This window comes from Leptonychotes weddellii, chromosome 2, assembly GCF_054177405.1.
Source record: "Leptonychotes weddellii isolate Sample4059 chromosome 2, ASM5417740v2, whole genome shotgun sequence".
Classification (NCBI taxonomy): Eukaryota; Metazoa; Chordata; class Mammalia; order Carnivora; family Phocidae; genus Leptonychotes; species Leptonychotes weddellii.
Genome location: NC_138370.1, coordinates 46,257,827 through 46,282,625, shown reverse-complemented (window position 1 = coordinate 46,282,625; position 24,799 = coordinate 46,257,827). Strand labels below are relative to the sequence as shown.

General features: G+C 39.0%; 1 long non-coding RNA gene across 2 annotated transcripts; it reads left to right on the top strand.

The window, feature by feature from the left end:
- Positions 1 to 45: 45 nt before the first annotated feature.
- On the top strand, positions 46 to 24,799 carry LOC145719458 (uncharacterized). Of its 2 annotated transcripts, XR_014142393.1 has the most exons (4): positions 46 to 1,970; positions 3,242 to 5,268; positions 10,528 to 10,591; positions 23,209 to 24,799. It is a non-coding gene; the product is annotated as an uncharacterized LOC145719458 (long non-coding RNA). The 2 variants fall into 2 exon arrangements; XR_014142392.1 differs by lacking the exons at positions 10,528 to 10,591; positions 23,209 to 24,799 and having other exon boundaries at positions 3,242 to 6,441.

Here is a 24,799-nt window from a genome sequence, read left to right as displayed (position 1 = left end):
ATAGAAACATAATTATATGATCTTAAGGGATTAAATAGTCAAAGATCCTTTTTTTTTTGTCCATAGATGAGATTTTAGCACTGTAACAAGGGATCTGGTTTGTAATATTAATTTTGATGCTAATGTGATAGGTGACTTTGAGCGAGACTACAATGGTGGTAACAGCTAATGTTAATTGAGTGCTCATTCTGTGCCAGGCACTCTGTGAACCATGAACCATGTGCTTTATGCTGGTGTTTTCTTGCCAGAGTTCAGAACCAAAGGAGAGATACAACAAAACTTCATTAGTCTAATGAAGTTATTATCAGACAGTGTGGCAACAACAGGTTTCCAAATACTGAACCCTGGGATAAGATAGATTTCTGTGTGCAGTCTTGGGCCATGCTGGTGGACTGTGACTTTCCACCGAAGGGCATCCTGAGATGTATAGAACAGAGCAAAAATTAAGTCTTCTGTGGGTAGTTAATCGTAGGAAAAAGGAGAACAAGGATCTGGGCTACACCATTCTACCCCTTCCTCCAAAATCATAGTCAGATGTATTTAAGGAAATTCCCTCTTCATTGAAGTTATGTGAATGGAGAACTTTTTTTCCTGGTAATGAATCTCATTTAATTCTCACAGAAACCCTATAAAGTAAGTATTATTATCACAGAAACAAAGGCACAGAGAAGAGAAATGAGGCTCATTGGCAATGTCCCACCATGAGGCCACTGTGGAGACATCCTTGAACCCAGGCAGTCTGGCCCCAGACTTCACATTCTCACCCACATGCCCTCCTGCTTCTCTAATCTTTTTGAGCTGAACTTTCTTATCTGAAAAATGACGGGGTTAGGCTAGAAAAATCTCTAAAAATTCCTTTCGACTTTAAAATGCTTTAATATGTCTTTTGGTTTATTGTAGAAATATCTGGGTGTGTGAAATATTTGAAAACTCCTCAGGCAAGGGATAATATGGAACAATATTATGTACACCTTAAAATGTTATTTTGATGAAAAGCCGCAGTAGGTAATTGTAACCCAATTCTCTTTTCAATGTGGAAAACTTAACAGTTTAAAAAGGAACAGGCAGATGGAATTTTGCTAACACGTCCAAGAAGGAACTATGATTTCACATGCATATTATATGCAAGTTTATGAATGCAGTCATAGCGTCTGGAACCTAAGTAGGAAACTATGATGAAAATCAGTGAAGTAAAATATCAAAATAAAACATTGCATGACAACTCCTAATGGGTAGCAATGCTGGCGCCTTTAATAAAACCACTTGGGAGTATTAACGTGAGACATAAGTGGCTGAAGGGTTCTGAATTTCCCTGGTGATATTCATGTATCAAAATGAATGTTAGTTGGCTATAAGTCAAGCAGTGACATGCTTAGCATGCCACGCTGTTGAGATGCCCAAGTTGTGATCACGGACAGTAAATTGCGACATTTTACTTTGTGTCAAAATTAAGTAGACAGCTTTGCTCCTAATTTCCTAAGAACTTGTTTGGAGCAAAGATTTAGGATTATAATCTGAACTAAGGATGGGAGGTGCGATTTAGGTAACGAAATCCCCTTTGTATATCTGAGAGGATAGAGACATTATCAGCATGTTTCCAGTGAAACTGTTTTCAGTGTCTTCCGGGCAGCCGATGGGTTACTCACATTGAATACGTTCTGGGCATTTTGGAACAATATTTTTAACTGAAGATTTTTAAAAATCCCTTTCAAATAATATGCTTTTTAAAAATGGCTTCAAACCAATATAAGTTCTTTTTTTTATTTTAAAGCGTTTATTTAGAAAGAGAGAGCACATGCATGAGCAGGAGGAGGGGCAGAAGGAGAGGGAGAGAGAGAATCTCAAGCAGACTCCCTGCTGAGTGGGGACGCTGCCGCTGGCTCGATCCCAGGACCCTGAGATCGTGACCTGAGCCAAAATCAATGGTCAGATGCTTAATCTACTGAGCCACCTAAGTGCCCCAAACCAATGTAAGTTCTAATCATACAATTAATATTCAAATAACTTCAGTTTTTCTGTCAAATTAATTTGGTAGTTGGCAAGTGTCAAGTACCTTTATTTAATGCAATATATTTAAATTCTAGCTGATGCGCTTTCTTCTACTTCTCCACCAAAAAAAAAAAAAATTTAAAAAATGGCATGGTCTTTACTAATTAAATAATATATCTTTGATAAGTGTGACTTTTGAAAAAGATCATTTTCTTTTTTCAGGGGTTGCTTGGGTATCCTGTATAACTATAGTTCTAATTCTCCACTTGTATCTATCATTCTTTTTAGTAGCATTGTTTTCCAGACAGTATCTGATGGGTTCTTTCTGGAGAATTGTTTTTCTGTTTGGTTAAAAAGAGATTTTCCTTACCTGTTGGAACTTCATGTATGTTTCCTCTTTCCAAAGTGTATGTTTTGAAATTATTTCTTTAAAGATTATGGCACGAATGGGACGTTATGATTCTTGATTTTCAAAAAGAGTCTAAGCATAAGAACTATTTCTAATGACGCAATTTATACATATGACAAATTGCTTCCAATAATGTGTTTATTTTATTGACTAACAACTCAGAATAGAGGACAGGAATTAGTAAGGAGCAGAGCTGGATCGTTCAAAAAGTGAAAGACAAATGTCAAGTACTCTGGAGCAGGTGGTTTAATGAAATAAAGAGTAAAAGCCCCAGATTTTTTTTCTTTATTGCAAAATTATAAAGTGTAATGAAGTTTCTAAACATATAGCATAAACTAAAGCTATATTATTTGACTTCTAATAAATTATGTTGCTGACTTGTTACAAACAAATGAATAAGAAGTAGTAAAAATGAAAGTATAAGTAAGTCGACATGTATTTAAAAAACTCTAATAATATCCAGGGTGTAATGATTATGGAGATTCCAGGAAAGGGGATGTCTCTCTGAATAGTGAGATTTCATTTGCTGCTTATTTTGAGAACAGTCACTTGGACCTCTTGTGAAATAGTCTCTTGTGATTTCTCTACCTATTAATAGCTTGCTTTGGGCCTGATGGCTTCTAATCAGTGAATAATGATTACTGACCGGGCCACGGTTATCAACAGCAACAACAGCAGCATTTATGGGCTTTTAGTCCTCATAACAACCCAGTGAAGTAAGGCTTATAATTACCTTCATTTTTACCCATACGCAAACCAACACTCAGAGAATTTAGGTATTGCCAGAGACCATCAAACAATGCAAATATAACTGATATGTATTGTGCTCCTGCTACGTTCTAGGTGCTGTGCTGGTCTCAACAGAATGGAAGACAGCCTGTGTTCTCAATTCCTGTTCTGGGGGAAACAGATGAATTTCCAGGCAACGACAATATAGACAGCTAGGAGCTAGTATAGGAAGTACTGCACTGGGGTGCTAGGAGACTCACACATTCACATTCACAGGGTGTGAGGGAAGACTTCTACAGGCAGAAAGTACACTCTTTCTTGTGTGTGCCTTGCTGGTGAACACAGATCGTGTTCATTATTCTTTTAGCTTTACAAGGCTTTAGTTCTCGGCAAGCATATTCCAGCTCACAACAATACCACACGGGCAATGACTCCTCCTTTGCATATGTAATACCAGAATAGACCTTACATTTATTTTCAGGGCTGCGTTTAGGAGACTACTTATGTCTTTTGCCAAAGAAAATACATACTTGAAAAAAACACTGAATAATTCTCGAGACACATGGAATCCACAGCCAATTGTTTCTAAGATCTGGTTACTATTTATAAACTCTCAATTTTAATATAAGATGTTTTAGCTGCTGAAAAGTATTTTTTTTTTTTCATCTTAGAAGTTCAGCATTGCGTGTACTTTCTAGGTGGAATGATGGTATGAATTTGTAGCATCGGAGAGTCATCTGTAGATCTGACTAGGTTTAAGAATGAACAGGACATACTTGGTCAGTCATGGAAGCTTTGAGCAGTGGGAGCAGTGGGAGCGCCAGGAAATTGCCTGCCAAACGTATCTTTTTTAGGAACCACCGCTCCCCTCTAAATTCACATGTTGCCATAGATGTTACCAGGTTTATAAATGTCACCATTGATTGGTTCAGGGTGGGAAGAAGATCCAAGCTGGGCTGAGCATATTATCCCACTATTCTGACCTCATTAATTGGGCTTTGCTGGTCAGAGCCCATTGTTTCCATCCCAAGTGTGTTGACTACAACTCAATTCTGGCACTAACTACCTGGAATTAGCACCAGACTCCACAGCTGAAGAGCTCAGTCCTCCACAAAACTGCCCTGATCTTAGAAACCAGATTCGAGTGGGGTCCCCAGGTCAGCCACACATCTGACTGACCTGCTTTAAATTTGGGGATTTCTATGGCTCCTTCAGTTTCCATAATTTAATAGAACTCTCAGAACTCAACGAAGTGTTATATTCACGATTACAAGACTTTAGTTAGAACGACTCAGAAATAGCCAAATGAAAAAACTGCATAGGGCAAGGTCTGGGAGTGTCTCAGACACATAACTTCCATGCTTTCCCGATGGAGTCAGGGCACCTCACTCCCCTGGCACATCTCTGTCCTCACTAACCAGAAAGAGCCTTGGTGTTGAATTTTTATTGGGGTTTCATTAAGAGGTATGATTGATGAAATCTTTGGCCATGTGATTGACTCAGTCTCTAGTACCCATCCCTCTCCTTGGAAGTTCCAACTGTCTAGTCACATGGCAGGTCTTTCTGGTGACCAGCCCTCATTGTCCTGAAGTTATCTTCAATGCCCACCAGGGATCTCTTCATTAACATAACAAAGACACTTATCATTCAGGAAATTCTAATGGTTTTTAAAGCTCTGTGCCAGGAACCAGGGACAAAGCCCAGATAATATTCTTTATTATACCACAGAGTTCATGCTTGGAAATTCTGTTATTGGAACTAAGAGAATCCAATCTCTTTAGACTCCTGTACTGTGTTATGTAAACCTTAGGGCTGTTGGCTGCCGTGTTTCCCCCCAGGAAAACAGAGGCCAAGGTGTAGAAAGGAAAAGAGAAATGAAACAGATGCACAGAGAGAAGAGAGGAATGGGGGAGAGAGGGAGCCCACACAGATTTGAGTCTCTTTTCCACCATTTTCCTGTCCTTGGTTTCTAGGAGGCTTCACGTCACCTCTACTAAATATCCTTTCCCTCTTCTGACTTCATCCAACTCTGGCTGAGTTTCTCAAACCCCTGACTGAGCATCTACTGATAGAGTGAGCCAGTGAACATATGTATGGAAACGGAAGTGTGCGGACTTAAATCACACGAAGCTGCGGGCAGGGTTGGTATCTCCTTACTCCACATGGCACAGAAGGTCATGTGCTGCCTTGTGCAAATGCTGATCTTGTTACTCTGCAGCATGAGTCGATATCAGTATGCGGGGGGTGTTGTCCACGCACTGTCAGGTGTTTCCTTCCACACACAGGTGTCTGGCAGCAAGGACCTCTCTTTATAAGGTGCTACTGTAGCAGCTGCAACAGAATCGGAACGAGTGGCTCAGCTCCAGGGTTTGTCCTGGCTGACCTGGGCTCCGCTGCTGCGTGCAGACGCATTGTTCGTACCATGGTGCAGCAGCTCTGCTCGCTCCTGTTGGCCTCCTTCGGTGGTCTGGGACCTCTACGAGTTCCTTGTGGGGCCCCATGGTTGTGACTTGGGGATTTTAAGTGTGGACAAATGATGAAGTTCTGAGGAATACTAGATAACTTATGATTTCACTCAGGGCTTTGCACCTTCTCCTAAGGGGTCCATGAGCGTTATTACGGTGTGTAGAACATTCTTGCCTCACCTCATGGCTTTTGCATGTGCTAGTCTCTCTGCCTGGAGGGCCTATCCCCGAGGAGTCTGCATGACTTATTTCCTTAAGTGTCCTGTGGATGGCTCAAGGGCAATCTCCTTAGTGATGTCTCCCTGACTCCCCTGTCCGGATGGCTCCCACTTATTCTTTGCTCCTCTATCCTGCTTATTTTACTTTTTACCACTTATTCAACGTCTGACATACTGAACGTTTATTTGTTTACTTGTTTATTGTCTGTCTGCTTCCCTAGAACGTAAAATCTTATGAAAGAGGGCCTTTCTCTATTTTGTTTATTGTTTCATCCTAGCTGGGGCACAGATCAGATGTACCCCCCAATACTCTGAATCAGAAGACAGCAACCTCTGGAAGTATGTACTAGGAGGAACACGTGTGTGTGTGTGTGTGTGTGTGTGTGTGTGTGTGTGTGTGTGTTGTGTAAAGGCACCTGTGGTGGATGTTCTAGTGGCCAAAGCCCAGTGGCCGTGGTGTGAGTGGCAGCTTCTCTGTCTGGTGGAGTTGGCAGTGGATTTTTCTGTGGAACAGTCTGTATGCATTCGGGGGTTGTACCTGGCTGCATAGCCTCCAGGTTTTACTCCCTCCCCTTCCCACAGAGTTTGTAAGCGATGTAAGTTACTTTTGAAAATAAATCTCTTTTTTTTTTTTCTTTCTTAAACTAGAGTTTAAGTGAGTTCTGTTGTCGGCAACTGGGAATCCTAACTGATTCACAGCTGGTTTGAATCTGAATAATATATCCGAAAATCTACAGTTTTTATAAGCAATTTTGTGGTTTATAAGCAGAACATTCTTTTGATTAGACCTTAGTGTTCATCTGGTCGAGTAATCTTCAATCTTTTTTTTTTTTTTTTTTGCATAGAATTATTTCTTCAAGTGAAATTTTACAAGAAGGTGGGCATCCAATATGAAAAACATAAAACTGAGGCTGCTCGAGGTGAAGGGTGGGAGATGTAAGAATCCTTCACCCCCCTTCCCTCACAGTGTCTGAGGCCTCTTCTTGAGTCCTTAAGGCACTCCAAAACATGAGAATTCACTGACAATGTACCTCATTTTCTAGAGGAAGAAATGGGTACATGGAAAATATAAAAGAAGCACATTTAGTGAGAGAACAGTCATTGGGACCCATTATCTCTACACTAGCCCAGAGTTTTTGTATCACACTGCAGTGCCCATACAAAATAAGAAAGAAAAGTAATCGTTCTCTTTTAAAGTTTTCTTTTGGTCATAGTTTGAGTAGCAAAAGCAATAGTCTGTTGAAATTGAGGTTCTCAGATAAAAAAGTTTAACAAATTTAATTTAAAAACTTACTTCCAATAGGGTATTTGAGAGCACTTTACAAGTTAACACTGTGTGGCTTTTAATTTAAAAATGTATATCATCCTTGGGCGCCTGGGTGGCTCAGTTGGTTAAGCGACTGCCTTCAGCTCAGGTCATGATCCTGGAGTCCCTGGATCGAGTCCCGCATTGGGCTTCCTGCTCGGCAGGAGTCTGCTTCTCCCTCTCCCACTCCCCGTTTGTGTTCCCTCTCTCGCTGTGTCTTTCTCTGTCAAATAAATAAAATCTTTAAAAAAAAAAAAAAATGTATATCATCCAATAAATCTTTTCCTTAGGATAAAACCCTGTTTCGAGATTTCTTACCAGTATATGGTAATCTAGCTGCTGTATGTTATACTTTTAAAATTCAAATGCATTGAAAAAAGGAATCAAAACAATATCAAAACATATGTTAAGCCCATCTAAGTATATTTATCCTTTGACAAGTCTAATAAGATCCAATCAGTGAAACAGAGAAATGTTTCCTTGTCTAATGTGTGCATGCGCACATGTGTGTTTTCTATGGCAATGCAGATATAGCAAACAAGCTCCTTCAATTAGTCAGTGAAATGAGTCCCTTTATTGAAAAGGCAAATTCAATTAGAATCAATAAAAAGTAGAGGATCCATTTGAATTTCGACCTAAATTTTCTGAACTTAAATAACCAAACCATTATATAGAAAATATGATTAAAGCCCCCGTTCTCTCAGTGCCAATTTGAGACATTTGTAATTTTAGTTGCTGTGATTACCTGTCTCAGTGTAAGCTCTCTTGGATGGAGAAACCAAAAGTCACAACAACTTATTGGCAACATCATTGATTCTCTCTTTTATTTCTCTTTTGCAAAGGATAATAATTTGTGTCTGGTGATTTGGAAGGCTGTTTTTTATGACTCATCTCCCAAAGGGCTATAATTTCCCATTAAATTGCTGTCCATACTTGTACCACAAAAAACTCCTCCCTTCTATCATGATTTTTTTTCTCAACTATTCCCTTTATAATCATTAAAAAAAATTTTAAGCTATATCCTATTTGAGAGTCTTTACCCTTAAATTTTGGAGGGACTATAGGTAAGTCAATAGAGAAATTTCTCCTCAAATAAATTTATATTTTACTTAGATAAAAAAAGAAATGAGGCATTCATCAGGAATTTAAGACAGTTTCATGATTGATACATTGCTTTCTTTTTAAAAAATTCTTTTAAATTTGAGTATAGTTGACACACAACATTACATTAGTTTCAGGTGTACAACATAGTGATTCCACTTTTTTATGTTATGCTAGGCTTAGCATAATTGTAGCCACCATCTGTTACAATACAACATTGTTATAATATCATTGACTATATTCCCTATGCTGTGCCTTTCAGTGCCATGACTTATTCCATAACTGAAAGCCTGTATCTCCCACTCCTCTTCACCCCTTTGACTCAACTCCCACCCCCCCTTCCCCTCTGGCAACCATCAGTTTGTTCTCTGTATGTATAGGTCTATTCTGCTTTTTGTTTGTTTATTCGTTTGTTTTTTTTAGAGTCTACATATGACCAAACTCATAAGGTATTTGCCTTTCTCAATCTGACTTATTTCATTTAACGTAAACCCCCCTAGGTCCATCTATGTTGTTGCAAATGGTGCAATCTCATCCTTTTCTAAGGCTGCGTAATATTCCATTGTATGCATATATGTGACATCTTCCTTATCCATTTGTCTTATCAATGGACACTTAGATTGCTTCCATATCTTGACTGTTATAAATAATGTCGCAATAAACATAGGGGTGCATATATCTTTTTGAATTAGTGTTTTCATTTTCTTTGTTTAAATACCCAGTAGTAGAATTATTAGATCATATGGAATTTCTATCTTTAATTTTTTGAGAACCTCCATACTGTTTTCCACAGTTGCTATACCAATTTACATTCCCCATCATCAACTTTCTTGATATTAGTGATAGGAGAATCATATAAGTGACAAAATAGGCTCAATACATGGCATCCAAAAGTGGTTCTGGTGCTCACAGTTCAAGATACCTTCCATGGCACCATCCCTGTCCACACCTGGAGGCTGCCACCATTGGGCGCTAGGACAGTGGAAGGCATCAGATAGTTAGATTCTTAATTACCAAAGCTATGCTGTGTTTCACAACTCTTCAAGTCTATTCAGAATTCTCCCTCTTGTCTGAAGGTCAAATTTTTTTAAAAAAATTAGATCTGATAGGGAATAATTGACAGGATAAAGTCTTTCCCAGGAGGATTTTCAATCCCTCATGTTAAGAGACTGATCTTTCTTGGGTTAATAATTTTGACATCTAAGACAAAACAACAAAGGGTCATTATATAAAAACAGTAGTTATGTGATATTTGTATTTAATTGATAACTATAAAGTCCTCCTCTGGGCCAGAATTGACCTTTCTGGGTTTAGTTTATTCAACTTTTATAAAATGGCTCCTACTCTACAATGTTTTCATATTTATAAGTTTTAAGGCTATATAAGCATTCATTCACCCATTTTTTCAACAATGTGATTCAAACCTCTATCTTTAACCAATGTATTTAATATTGATCTGTATAAAGAATTGGTACCCTGCTGTGAGTGATAAATATAGTTTTAAAAATGTGACCTAGCCCTAGTCCTGACTCAGACGGTTTTCAGGGTTAAACAAGTAGCTGATCTCTTTCCATTCATCTATGCAATGCTTGTAGAGATGATTGCCTTAGACAAGGCCAATCAGGAAACTGATCTGGGCCACCCTTTAGAGGGTCCTGTGTATCATAAATACCATTCAGTTCCAAGGAAATGCGTCTCTACTTTTCTTGTCCGGTATCCATGAAACAAAGTTTCCAGTGTCCTAATTCCATGAAGACTTGGGGATTGTGTCACTGACAATGTCAGAACAGACTTATTTTGAAATGTGGGATAAAAATACTTAGGTAGAGCAAAAATAAATTAATTTGCCAAATGCTTTCTGTCAAATAACAGTAACACAATATTTTCTTCAACAGTAAAGTAGTGCTGTCTGTATTCCTGCTTTTCCTTGTTGCCAAGGACTGAATTGTTTCCCCAAATTCATATGTTGAAGCCTTAACCCCCAGTGTGAGTATTTAGGGATAGGCCCTTTAAGGAGGTAGTTAAGTTTCAATGAGGTCGAATAGGTGGGCCCCTAATCGAATAGGATTAGTATTCTTTTAAGAAGAGATACCAGATCTATCCCCCTCTTTCTCTTTCTTCCTCTGTGTGGGCTCAGAGGAAAGACCATGAGGATTGCAGCGCGAAAGCAGCTGTCTGCAAGCCAGGAAGAGAGTCCTCAACTGAAACCAAACCTTGCTGGATGTTGATCTGGAACTTCTAGCTTACAGAAATGGGAGCAATGCATCTCTATTGTTTAAGTCACCCAGCCTCTGTTTCTTTTTATGGCAGCCCAAGCCGACCGATATGCTTGTGTTCTAATTCCTGGATCTGGAGGTAGTCATAAATGAGTGAGGTATGCACAACAATTGTATTCAGTGTCTGAATAGCCTTTTACAATGTTAAATAGTTCACAGTACTTGAAAAAAAAAGTCTAGCTGAAATAGGTGAAGCATAACATTGATTCTTTTTTTGCCAGTTTTATTGAGGTGTAATTGAGACATAAAATTGTATACATTTAAAGTGTACAATGTGATGATTAGATATATGTATACATTATGAAATGATTATCACAACCAAGTTAATTAACACATTCATCCCCTCTCATAGTTTTCTTATTTACTTGCTTATTTGTTGGGGATGCTTAAGATTTACCGTCTTAGCAAATTTCACGTATATAACACCGTATTATTAACTGTAATCCCCCCATGTTATATACTAGATCCTCAGAACATAGTCATCTTCTAACTGAAGGTTTGTACCCTTTAACCAGTGTCTGCTCATTTCCCCTACATCCCAGCCCCTGGCAACCACCATTCTACTCTCTGTTTCTATGAATTCAACTTTTTGTTTTTTTATTCCACATGTAAGTGATACCATATTGTCTTTCTCACGACATTGATTCTTTTTTTTTTTTTTTTAAAGATTTTATTTATTTATTTGAGACAGAGAGAATGAGAGCGAGAGAGCACATGAGAGGGGGGAGGGTCAGAGAGAGAAGCAGGCTCCCTGCCGAGCAGGGAGCCCGATGCGGGACTCGATCCAGGGACTCCAGGATCATGACCTGAGCCGAAAGCAGTCGCCTAACCAACTGAGCCACCCAGGCGCCCACGACATTGATTCTTTACGTTGGCTGCCAGATGGACATTGAACATTCAATTGTGAATAGTTTTCTTTTTATAAAAATATTTAATAAGATATAATTATATTTTTGAAAATTAAATTAAAATTTCAGCTTTTATTTATATCTTCTGGTTTAAATTTTGTTGCTGATTGAAGGTTTTATTTTACCTTTTAATTTTAATATATTATTTTGATTATTTTAGAGATAAAAAGAAACATGATAAATCGTTTTACCTTAATTACCTTTAAAGTTTTTTATACTTTGAAAACAATATTTTATTTTTTAATTCTTTAGATCAGGGGTCAGCAAACTAAGACCTGTGGGTCAAATCTGGTCTGCCATTTGTTTTTATATAAAGTTTTACTGGGCTACATCCATGCCCATATTTTTATATATTGCCTATGGTTATTTTCATGGTACAGCATCAGAGTTGAGTTATTGCACAGATACTGTATGATCTGAAAAGCCAAAAATAATTACTATCTGGCCTTTTACAGATAAAGTTTGCTAACTCTTGCTTTAGATCACTGAGAATGTGTACAATTTGAATCGTGATAAAAGTGGAAATTAAAATAGGATAAAAACTAAAAAGCAATAAGAGAGCGAAAATTTTCAAATTAATGCTCCAAATTTAAATAACCAGAAGCTAGGAAAGTGAGTAGACTTCTGCACAGCATTGCTTACATAAAATTTGTAAGCAAGACATTATGAATTATTTAAAGAAGACTGAATGAAAATGAGCAAGGGATATTATTCACATGAAATCTCCACTGAAACTGGTCAGATAAAGCTTCTATAATGACAAAGTCTCATTAAATGAAGCCGTAGTCACTGATCAAAACAGTGAAAATGAAAGACAAAATTATCCATATCAAATTTGTACTCCAGAGACAGCAAATACAATTCTGGCATGCTTGTTAGAAGCTGAAGAAAAATACATTCATAAAATCTGCAAACTGGATAAAAAAGTTGAAAACTTTGGAACTTTACTCTGTTTATTGGAGGATGATTCTGGAAAATGGCTGTCATATCCTGACACAAATGAGAATGTTTCTAGCAAAGCACAATCTGATTTAAATCAATGATTACAGTTTTCCACTGGATAAATGTGAAATTTATATTTCATTTTTTCATAGACTTTATTTTTTAAAGCAGCTTTAGGTTCATAGCAAAATTGAGAAGAAAGTGCAGAGATTTCCCATTTCCTCCTTGTCCCCACACAGCCTCTCCCATTATCAACATTCCCCACCAGAGTGCTGCATTTGTTATAATTGATGAACCCACACTGACACCCCATTATCATTCAGAGTCCATAGCTTACATCTGGGTTCACTGTTAGTGTTGTACATTCTATAGGTTTGGACAAGGGTATGATGGCATGTACCCATTCTTATTATATCATACATTATAGTTTCACTGACCCAAAATTCCTCTGTGCTTCATATATTTCATTTTAAACCCTAAATCTTTCAAATTGGGAAAGAAGCTGTTATATTCTAAGTTCAAAGACAAAATATCTTGTTATTACCCTTATATATTTCTCAACCAATGTTCATAAATAGTTTTGGGCAATGAAGATATTTGTGATTAGAAACATATGCTAGATTAAAAGAAAATGAAATGATAAAATGGAAAAAAATGAAATGTAACCAGGATGAATGCCAACCAAATGGAAAAAGGTTAACCAAATTATGCATGGAATATTATGCAATATGAGCAACTATTATTAAAGAATAACCAAAAAAAAGAACATGAAATGCCACAAGCTCATAAAATTAGCAGATACTAAACAAATGAAAAAAAGGACTAAATGAGTGACAAACAATTGATATTTTTCAACAAAGACGTAAATGTAGAACAGAATACACAACATTGTTATGATGTACTTAAAAGGATATTAAAGACGGTATCATGTGTCCAATTTTTAGCAAAGCACAATGATGCTTATTGCAGCAGTAAGTTTTTGTTCGGGTTTATTGAGGTACAATTGATAAAATTGTAAGATATTTAAAGGGTCCATTGTGATGATTTGATAAATGTCTACCTTATTAAGGAATTCCTCCCATCTAGTTAATGAACACATCTATCAACTCACATATTTACATATATATGCTATACATACATATATATTTTTTGGTGAGAACAAATAAGTTCTACTCTCTTAGCAAATTCCAATGACATAACACAATGTTATCAATTATAGTCACCATGTTATATATCAGATCCTCAGACCTTATTCATCTTATAACTAGAAGTTTGTACCTTTTTATCAACTTCTGCCTAATTTTTATATAAACATGAAAAATTTGGGGGTTTGGTAGAAATGATCTATCTCTAAGTTTGTAAATAGAATGGCTAACGGTGTATAAAAAACGGATAAAAATAATGAAAATAATAAAAAATGCGACTCCCCCTTTGGATGGAGAATCCTAATTAGATTGTTCATTTGTTGGATAAGAAAGTGGGAGAATAAAACATATAAAAAAGTAAATATTACTCAGTTTTACTAGATTTCAAAGGTTATGTTGAGAAGCTCCTCAAATAAAAATCAAATAGTGATTTTTTGTAGAAAATCTAGAATTTGAGTTTGAGTGTCCATATGGCTTGCTATTAATAATGTTAGGAAAAGATAATGACCACCAACAACACAAAAATGATGTGCTTGGCTACTTCATTTTTAAAAGGCTTAAAAACTTAAAAAAAAGCCCCGAACTCTGGAGAAAACTGGAAAAGTTGCAAGAAGCTGCATGTTAAATACGCAATAAATATGACATTTCATTAAAATAGAGAGAAATTACAACTAGAAATAAAAATATTTCCTGCCTATGCAGAAAAAGATTCATGTACAAATATTTCCAAAACTAATTTCTATAAAGAATATTTTCTAGTCATGAGAAAGCAAGCTATGGCTTCAACTGAAGAGAGATTGGAATAAACTGAGCGGCACACTGCTCTTTTCAGATCTCTTTATAATATTCCAGCACTGACAATTTTAAAAGAAGACGAACCTAAGAAATGTTGTATGGCTCTAGATACTGCTTTAAAATACTTTGAAAATCTTATAAAAGCAATAGAGATTTATATCTTGGGATTAAATTATTTTGTAACGTTTCTGTATTAATAATTTATCATCAGCGTTCTTATTATAAGGTTCAAACGTGATTTGTTAATTTCATATTCCGTTTTGAATCTCAGGATTGCCTTAAATTTTTCTTAACAATTGCAGCTGCCTCTGCAGAACAAAGTTTCTTCATATTAATATGAATAAAAAACTATCTAAGAACCACCAGGACCCAAGAAAGGTTATCCAGTTTGGTTGCTGACAGAAACCGAGTATGTAGAAACTTTGATTACACCAAATAATTAGTGAGTTTGCAGAAATTTTATAAGTATAGAATTTTAAAATGAATTATGTCATTTCTGTGTTTTATTATTCACCCAAACATTGTTGGCCCATGGACAGAACACCTAGATGGGCACAATAAAAATTAAATTCCGTTTTCTTTGATATTTTGCCAACGTTCAGTTGTATGCACATATTTCTCAATTTTATTAGGTAGATCTATTTGTTAAAAAAGGGGGAATAGAACATATTAAGTATTTTATTAACAGCTTGTTAGCTTGCTGTAAAACTTCAATTTTTAGACATGTGGTATGTGGACCTCCATTTGTCCCCTGCTTTCATGGAGAGGGGCCATCCCACTGGCCTCATCTTCTTTATGGGCTAATCCAAGGACCACTGGTTGAGATGAAATGTGAAAGCATGTTGACAAGGGACGAGGTGATGTGCTGGTATCTTTCTCTTTCACTTAGCCTTCTCCCTGCTGTTGCTACATTTCAAACGGATCTTTCATCGCTGTTCCTAGGAAGCGAGGATATGGCTGCACGCTCCAAACGGCCCAGTATTTTCTTCCTAATTTGATGCTTTTTGCTTTCTTGACCGAAAAAGAGGTTTTGGTTTTGAACAAACCCACCTAAGCAGGCTGGCTCTGTCCAAAAGCCAAAGAAATTTGCTTTTGGATTTTTCCTACGCGCTTCCAAGGAGGATAAATGTCTTCCCATCTAGGAGAATCAGCGGTCTGTCACAACCCAGACCCATTAAATTTAATGATTTATTGTAACAAAGTCTACTCTATTATATTCAAGCAGTTATTACACATCTTATATGCCAAAGCTGTTAAAAATAACAAAGGAGTATTATCTCGAGTGTGGGAAACAAAATCATTTTTTAAAATGTGATTAATTCTGTGAGCTTGGATCTTTCATGTACATGTGGTAAGCAGTATTCCATGGGAACTTTCTCAGCATGTGTCCAACGATGTAAACAAAAAGTTAAAATACGGCTTACACTCTCCCTGGCATTCATTAGCATATCCAAGAAAGCAGGAACTAACCACATTTTACATAAAAAGACTTTAGAAATCTGTGTCTACTTACATTAGCATTATTCAATCTGTGGGTGCCAACTAGATGCATAGAAACGATTTATTTATAGGCCTATCACCAAAATGTGTTCTTCATTAATTCATATTTTTCCCAGCTCACATTACTTGAACCTATCCAGGTGGTTTTAAATGTGGAGGGTAATTTAAAACTGAGCAAATTCACGCGCACTCTGTTTTTTAGTGCTTAAGAACAATTGAATGGAAATGTCCTTATGGCTCATTTGATACTTGGTCAATTTGTTTGCCTTTAATTAACCTGAAGAATAACATCAATGTGAACTTGGCTGGGCCTTTGGAGTTCAGATCCACACTGGGAAGGAAATAAACCTTGAACGCCTTGCCAAAGGTATTTAGAAATACATTTCTCACAAGATTAAAGCTGAAAATCCAAAGTAACTGCAGTTTATTCCGACAACACAGTTCAGTGAAACTGTGTTGTATTGAACATTTCCTTATATATGACATTCGTTAAAATAGAAAAGGCCTCATCTAAGGGTTTGTAAAGTGACGTTTCCTCCATATAATATTTTCCTGTACGTAACGTTCAAAAAGTGTAGTGCCTTGGAGAACATTACAAAGGACTTTCCTTGTAGATCTGCGCTTGTTGTTAAATTTATTTCGGGCTGTCTTTCTGGTTACCATTTCATAGCTCTTCACAGATTCAGTCAATATGTAACAGAAAAAAAGCCCCCAGAGTTTGTCTTTTACTACTGTGAAACCGCAGGAGAAAAGTATACGTTCCTGGCCGACGGTCCTTGAGCACATACTTCGGTTCTGATAAAGCTTCAGTCACGCTCTTCTTTTTTTTTTTTTTTTTTTTAAGATTTTATGTATTTATTTGACAGAGAGAGACACCGCGAGAGAGGGAACACAAGCAGGGGGAGTGGGAGAGGGAGAAGCAGGTTTCCCGCGGAGCAGGGAGCCCGATGCGGGACTCGATCCCAGGACTCAGGGATCACGACCTGAGCCGAAGGCAGTCGCTTCACCGACTGAGCCACCCGGGCGCCCCAGTCACGCTCTTCTGTTCTTTCCGGGGAGTTGTGTCACCTGTGCTGTCCTTAGCAACGGATGGGATGCTTGGAAGTGACCTGATCACGAGAACATCTTGTTCGTAAATTAAAGCGACTCCTTCTTTCCATTCTGGGGAGCAACTTTACCTATATATCGTATTTCTATATTGCATTATATAGCCAAAGACTCCTTTGAGAGACACGTAACTGATTCGCGTCCCTAGGATGTAATTTCTCAGTATCCTTGATTCTTCAGCCTAGCAGATGACTCCATTAGATGATGAAAGCATTTTTTTTTTTTTTTAAGATTCCATTTATTTATTTGACAGAGAGAGACACCGCGAGAGCGGGAACACAAGCAGGGGGAGTGGTAGAGGGAGAAGCAGGCTTCCTGCTGAGCAGGGAGCCGGTTATGGCGCTCGATCCCAGGACCCCGGGATCATGACCTGAACCGAAGGCAGACGCTTAACGACTGAGCCACCCAGGCGCCCGATGAAAGCATTTTTTGACATCACACTTTGAATTTTCCAGTAACAGGCTCCAAGTGTATGGTACGTAGGTACATATGTACAATGAAATTTATGCAGAGATGATCTGTCCTCTGTTGCTGTATTATTTTGTGGTGTATTTTAAGCAAATATTAATCCAAAAGGCCTTCTTGGGGCGCCTGGGTGGCTCAGTCGGTTAAGCGTCAGCCTTCGGCTCAGGTCATGATCTCATGGTCCTGGGATCAAGCCCCGCATCGGGCTCCTTGCTCATCAGGGAGCCTGCTTCCCCCTCTGACCCCCGCCCCCCCGCCTGCCGCTTGTGCTGGCTTTCTCTGTCAAATAAATAAATAAAATAGTAAAAAAAAAAAAAAAGAACAAAACAAAACAAAAATAAAAAACAGAAGTGCCTTCTTGCACATTCACTCTTTCATTTATTCAAAACCATTTTGGAGTGCCTACTGTGTGCTATGCGAGACACTAGGCCTAAAAGTGGCACTGTCTTCATCTGCCTGAGTGTTCAATTAACGGGGGCTTGCAATAGAATGTGAAGAAGGTTGACAACCGTGGAGGTACAGACAGCAGGGTGGTCTGAACTACTTTATGGAGCCCAGGGGAGGCCTTACTGGGGGCGGGGCAGAGGGAGAGTGGTGGAGTGTGGGTGGGTGTGGTGGGTGGCGTTTAATCTGACACCTGAAAGATGATCAGGACAAGCTAAGGGAGGGGGTGCATTGAAGGTTGAGAAGATTCTCCACAGAGTGAACGGCACTTGCAAAGTCTCAGAGGCCAGAGACCATGTGCTGTGTTCAGGGAACCAAAAGTTTGAGGCCCAGGCCAAGGATGAGGGGGCAAGGAGCGAGCATGATGCCAGATTGCATGTCTCTTCTTGGCACAATTCAGGCAGAGCAAATGTTAACCAAGGTCAACCATCATAAAAAGCTACATCTGCTAAGAAAATTATGGAACAGATTTTAAATTTAACTGCACTACCTCATATCCAGACTGACTGTATATGCAACCTTGCTGGGCCTGAAATCTAGACGTTCTCAGGGCAGAAGAGATTTAAAAATGACTTTTGATTGATAAGCTGGATGCCAGAAGGATTTTGCCCCTGCTGGAAGTCTGTGTCAGTGAGTCTAAGTGGGGGATGCAGACATGGACACACATTTGGAAACTGAAAAGGTGCCTTCAGGGTAATAACTCCAAGTCTGCTGCAGTGCGCTTGGGTTGTTCTCCATGCTTCTGGGCTGACCTCAGCCCGTCCTGCCTGCTGACAGAGCTCCCACTGGGCTCCACTGTGTGGAGGGAAAGGGGGTTACTCAGAGATCCTGGCCTTCCTTGGCTCCCCCAGCTAGGAAGCGATGAAAGAAAGAGCAGGATCCAGGTTTACTTTTCTCCCCTTTTATTTATGTATTCATTATTTTCTTCAAAGTTAGTTATTTTGATTAGGAAGATTTTTTTTTTCTTTCAAAAATGAGCTATGATCCAACTGCCCAGATGACCCCTGTTGACGTTAAAAAAAAAAAAGTTAATGGTGATAAAAACAAAAAGCTGTGTTTTTGCCCTAAACGGTCCCAGTTTGTCTTTCCATAGGCACCACCATTCACAGCTTTTTTTGTAATATACTTCTAGAACTTGTTCCTTTCTATGCCTAGGTAGCTCTGTGGCAGGCACTGTGATATGCCAGACGCCTGCTTCAGGACTGAAGGACTTATTCCCTCACCTGCAAGGAGGGCTCCCGGCAGATAGCACATGGTGGTCGCCAGAGGTGGGGCTGGGGTGGAGACTGGAGAAAGTGGGGGGAGGTGGTCAAAGGTAGAAACTTCCTGAGGCACCTGGGTGGCTCAGCTGGTGAAGTGTCCGACTCTTGATCTCAGCTCAGATCTCAATCTCAGGGTCATGAGTCAAGCCCTGCTTGGGCTCCATGTTGGGCATGAAGCTTACTAAAAAAAAAAAAAGGCAGAAACTTCCTGTTCTATGATGAATAAGTCATAGAGATGTAATGTGCAGCATGGACTAAAGTTAACGATATTGTAATTGTCTATTTGAAAGTTGCTAAGAGAGTAGATCTTAAAAGTTTTCATCATAAGAAAATAATTGTTACTATGTGAGGTGGTGGATGTTAACTAGACTTATTGTGGTGATCATTTTGCAATATGATAAAAATATCAAATCCTTACAGTGTACCCCTTAAACTAATACAATGTTATATGTCAATTATATCTCAATAAAATGAAAAAAAAAGGAACAGTACAATGGGAGGAATCAGCAAGGAAATTTTATAGGTTATATTTTTCCTTAAGTTAAATGTCTCAAAGTGGATATATAATCAATAATTACATAAACTGCAATTTGGAGGTCCTTGCAGGTTGGATTACCAGGGAAGCTGACTCTAAAACACAGAGTAGCGTGCAGAATACTTGTTCAAGTGTGCCTGTAAGAGCAGCACCTGTAGGAGAGTGGTGAAGGAAGCAGAACTGGGCTGAGGAAGAAGCTAGGCTGCCATGCAGTTCGGACAAAAGGGCTCAGGGGATCCTGTGGGAGCGCTGGAGCTGCCTGGTCTCGGCCAGCATCACCCCATGAGGCAGACCCCCTGGGAAGGAGCATCACCCTGGGCGAGGTGTCTCCCCTTTCTATCAAAAGCAGAAAAGGAAGAGCCCCAGAGATGGGGTCCGTGCTGGTGGTGTCCACAGTGGGGGGCGTCGCTGAGGGCAGTGATATTGGAGACAGTTGGCAGAAAAAGCTGGCGAGGCTCCCTGGGGGTGGCTGCTGTGGACTGTGGCAAGGCTCTCCCAGTGGGCTCTCACCCATGGTGACCTCAGGGCCTTTCTCTGAGGCCAGGCCAGGCCAGGCGTGCCAGGAAGTTCTGCTGGCAAGATGGCAGCAGCGGACACAAGAGGCAATTAAAAACAGCAGGGACGCCTGGGTGGCTCAGTGGTTAAGCGCCTGCCTTCGGCTCAGGTCGTGATCCCAGGTCTTGGGATTGCGCTCCATGTCAGGCTCTCTGCTTCTCCCTCTCCCTCTGCCTGCCACTCTCCCTGCTTGTGCGCTCTCTCTCTGACAAATAAATAGTAAATAAATAAATAAAAATCTTAACAACAAACACAGATAGTTTCTGCTGAGGGTTTTCACGAGCTGGGCATTGGTGGGCATGAACTCCATCCTTGCACCAAGTCTTGGTGGTTAGTACTATTATTATCACTGTATCACAGATTTGGAAACTGAGGCACAGAACTATTAAGAAACTCATCCAAAGTCATAAAGCAAATAAACAGCCATGTTGGGATTTGAACATTTAAGCCCCCAGTGGGTTTATGCAGAGAGTCACTTTGGGTACCACGTCTTGTGAATAGTTGCCTAAAGAGAAGAGGGTAAGAGAGACACCCAAAGATGACATTTTGATTGGACTGTCTAGCCTGGCCATTGGAAGTACCTTTATGGCATGAGGTTAAGAATTTTACAGTTTAAAGGAAGGAAAGGAATGGGTGGAGGGAGGGCTTTGTGAAAGCCTATGCTTTTCATTTTGCCAAGTCATTTGTGCTGCATGGGTCTTAGAATGTATTCCAAGTAGTTTTGGACCTAGGGTTGACTTTGTCAATAGGAGTCATGTACATGGTCTGACATGAGGATCCAATTGCTTCCAAAGATCTTTACCACTGCCTGACAGTGTCTGAAGTTGCAGGATTAGATATTCATTCCTTTGAATGTCGGAGAGTTTTTATTTTACAGAATTCTCTCTTAAAATATAAATGTCCCTTTTGAAGGATAAATGTCAAGTCCCTTGAAGTGATGGCAAATATATGTCACTGTATCCTGAGACTGTTTCCAGAGTATGGAAGTTTAAGGGGAACAGCAAGAGGTAAAGAAATGTGGAAAAGAATTTTACTGAGAAGATATTAGTGAAAAATTGCCTCTTGAGTCCCTGAATTTGTGTGGCATCCTGAAGACTCATTCTCATAAAGTTACAATCATTAACATATGTAAGTTTTCTTATATGGATTCTTTTTTATACATGTTTTATTTTGTAGAACATTGACTGGTTATTTAAAAAAGGCTAATTATTTAAAAAATCATTGTTAACCATTACTAGTATATTTGTACTTTTCTGAAACTGTTCTATGTCCCAGATAATGGTGAAAAGAGAGATTATTTTAAAATTTATCTGAATAGTGCTATTACATCACAGTGGAGGAAAGAATATAACATCATAAAATAAATTATGTATCTTTAAAACAATGAAACTTTCCTTTAGATGTGGTTGTGATGATTGTATACCCATAGCAAAGGCTGTTAATGTTTGAGACTGATGTTGCATTTTCAACAACATTCAATGGATCACTGAATTTATTATTTTCTTCTCCTGCTGTATCTATTACTTTGTCAAGTTACAGTTAAAACAAAATTAAGTTCCTACAGCACAGGTAAGTATAAACACAAAACACCCAATGTGTTAGGAGCTTCTATTCTAGGGTAACTGCTGAAGATGCACAAATAAAATAATTTATAAAAGAATCATGGCCTAATTAAAAATATTGCATAATAAAAATGTAAGGCCCAGCATATTTTTTATATTAGCCTGTGGGTTTTATAAGAGGTAGTGAGAAATCAGGGGTGTAATAACTGAGACCTTGAGTTTCCTCTTCTGTAAAAAATGTGGGCTAGAGGGGCGCCTGGGAGGCTCAGTCCGTTAAGCTTTCAACACTTGATTTCGGCTCAAGTCATGATCTCAGGGTCGTGAGATGGAGCGCTGGGTGTGGATCCTGCTTAAGGTTCTCTTTCTCCCTCTGCCCCTTCTGATGCTCCCACCCCCACACCCCCACACCCCCACACCCCCACTTTCACGTGCTCACGATCTCTCTCTCTCAAAAAAAAAATGTAGGCTATTGATACCTCTTGTATACCTGTGGGGCTGTTGGGAGAATCAAAACAGATTGTGTTGTGAAGGGCAATCTAAGCTAGCGTGGGTGAGATATTGCAAAGTTTGTTCAGAAACATGGGGTAGGGATGACAAAAGTTCAGCATTATTGTCACTTCTGTTCATGTGTTGGGAGACTCGGAGTTTAAGTGGATGGAGTGTGGACTGTCTGGGGAGTCCATGAAGCCTTTGGAATGGGATTTCATTACAGTGTAGATGTGGTTTTCTGAGTGTGTACGTATCTTTATCCAGATTCTCAGTCCTCTGCAATGGTGAAGTGTTAGGACAGCTGTCTGGGAGGAGGTATTTTCTGTATACTTTCCCAAATGATCTGAGTTGAAGAAACAGCTTCACAGACTGTCCTGCTTTATGGAAATTTAATCAAATCTTAGAGTTGATGGAGCACAGCTGAAGGACCAAAGCATGTGGCTCTATTTGGAACACTGGTTCCTCGTCAGAGTCTCGCCTATCAAGGCTGGATTGATACACTTTAGATTTGACTTGCAATTCCAAATAATGTGCTAATTCCATGTCCTGGCATGAAATATCACAAACATAATTTGCATGGCATTTGGGGGTATGCTGCATGGAATTTGGGGTTGTCTATAAGGATCTTGGTAAAAAATATTTCATTTTCTTTGCATAATTATGATAGAGTAAGTAAAATACAATGAATTAAAACGGTAAATACTGAATTTATAAGGCCTTTCCAAATAAAATATCTTCAAATAATCTTAATGAGAAACTCAAGCTTGCTTTTATCAGTTTTAATGCTTGAAATGACTACAGGAAGTGTTTAAAGAAAACCTGTAAATGCTGATCTCTTCAATTTTTTAATATTTTTCATTAATGAGAAACTTAATTCAAAATAATTCTTTAAATGACTTACCAACTAATCAAAAATTCATAAGAGTTGAAATTATATTTTAAAGTAACTAGTAAAAAAATAAGGTACTTACTAGATTTTCCTTTTCTTTCCCTGAAAATTTCTTAGGCTAATGTGCTTGGATTCCAAATCCAATGGAACATTTCCATATCAAGTATTTCAAACTAACAAAGTTCTAACTTTGGGAATATGTATGCATTGCGGTAGTAGTCATCTTGCAACCAGCACAGACAACGCTAACTGGACCATCAGCCACCAATGGGCAAAGAAACTCAACATGTGTGAAGACTCAGAGTCAGGGCTATCACATGCTGTTGGGCCTGCCAGGGGTCCCTGCCCTGTTGTCCTGGCCTGACTTCTCTAGTCTCCACCCCCTGACTGGCTTCTGAGCTCTGTGCCCTGTGTCCTTCTACTTGGGAGTATGGGGTATGATCTTCTTCAGTAGCTCCATGGCCCTTGGGCGGATGGTTGCCAGTGAGGAAGTAGACAGGCAGACGGAGTTCAGAGGAGGACTAGGAAGGGCTGAATGATGCACATCCCGCTTGCTGCCTCTGGGGACAATCTGGGAACACAGAAGGCATCAAACTCTGATTAGGTGGCTGGAGGCTAGAGACTGGCTTGGGGGCTTTGAACACTCCAGTCAGTCCTGCCCCTGAGGACTTAGGAGATCAATATTTCTACTTAGAGCAAGCTAGCAGGAGAGTTCCCTACCAGGGTTTTTCAAACTTTGGGGTGTGTCAGGATGACCAAAAAGGCTTGTTGAAATACAGATGTTGGACTCCATGTTCACTTTCTGATTCAGTGGCTCTGGGGTGCAGCTCCAGAATTTGCATTTCTAAGAAGTGTCCAGGTGATGTGAATGTTGCTGGTGGGGACCGAAATGTTGAGAACTCCTGCTTTCAAGCATGGGGTTTCTCACAGGATTTAAGGTAATTTTCCACAGTTTCTAAAAATCAATCTTTTAAAGTATCTCTGTGTCTTTAAGAATTTTTATAGCATGCAAAAGGTTATTGCCATTCACAGATGTTAGATACGTGGTTCGAAAATATGACAGCAGCCCAAATAAAATCATTTTTAATTTTGCTGAAACACAAATGTGAATGTCATGTTATACAACCACTGTGTGTCTCGGCTGCAGTCAGCGGCTGGTGAGTGAATCTACCCAAAGGCCAGCGTCAACGATTTGAACAGTCTTGGTTTGCTACTCATGGTTCTAGTGAGTTTTAAGTGAATACTTACATATTCGTATGCCAGGGTCACGAACTCAAATGCCGAACTGGTCCGGGGAAGCAATTGCAAATGAGTGGAAAGAGCTGGGGGGAGAGTGTGGCGAACTGGCAGGCTTGTGTCCATCCAAGGGCAGACACCTTCCAGAGCTCCAGCTGACAGGTGCAGGTAGGAATGTGGGGCTGTTTTGCCATGTCTTCCAATTTTCAAGAGAATCAGAAATCCAAAGTTTTTACATGAATCCTTTTTTTTTTTTTTAATGTCAGTTCTCTGGAGGTCCAACAAAACACATTTGCAAGCCAATTCTAAATTTACTTTCACCATCAGAAAATACCCCGCAATTTGAACATCAGTGAAGATTTTGGAACCATAGCTTTTGTGAATATCAAGTGCTCACTAGTCAATATTTCAAAAGGGTTCAATTTGGTTTAAATATGTGATTGCCCTTTAACAGCAGTTTTATTATAATGAA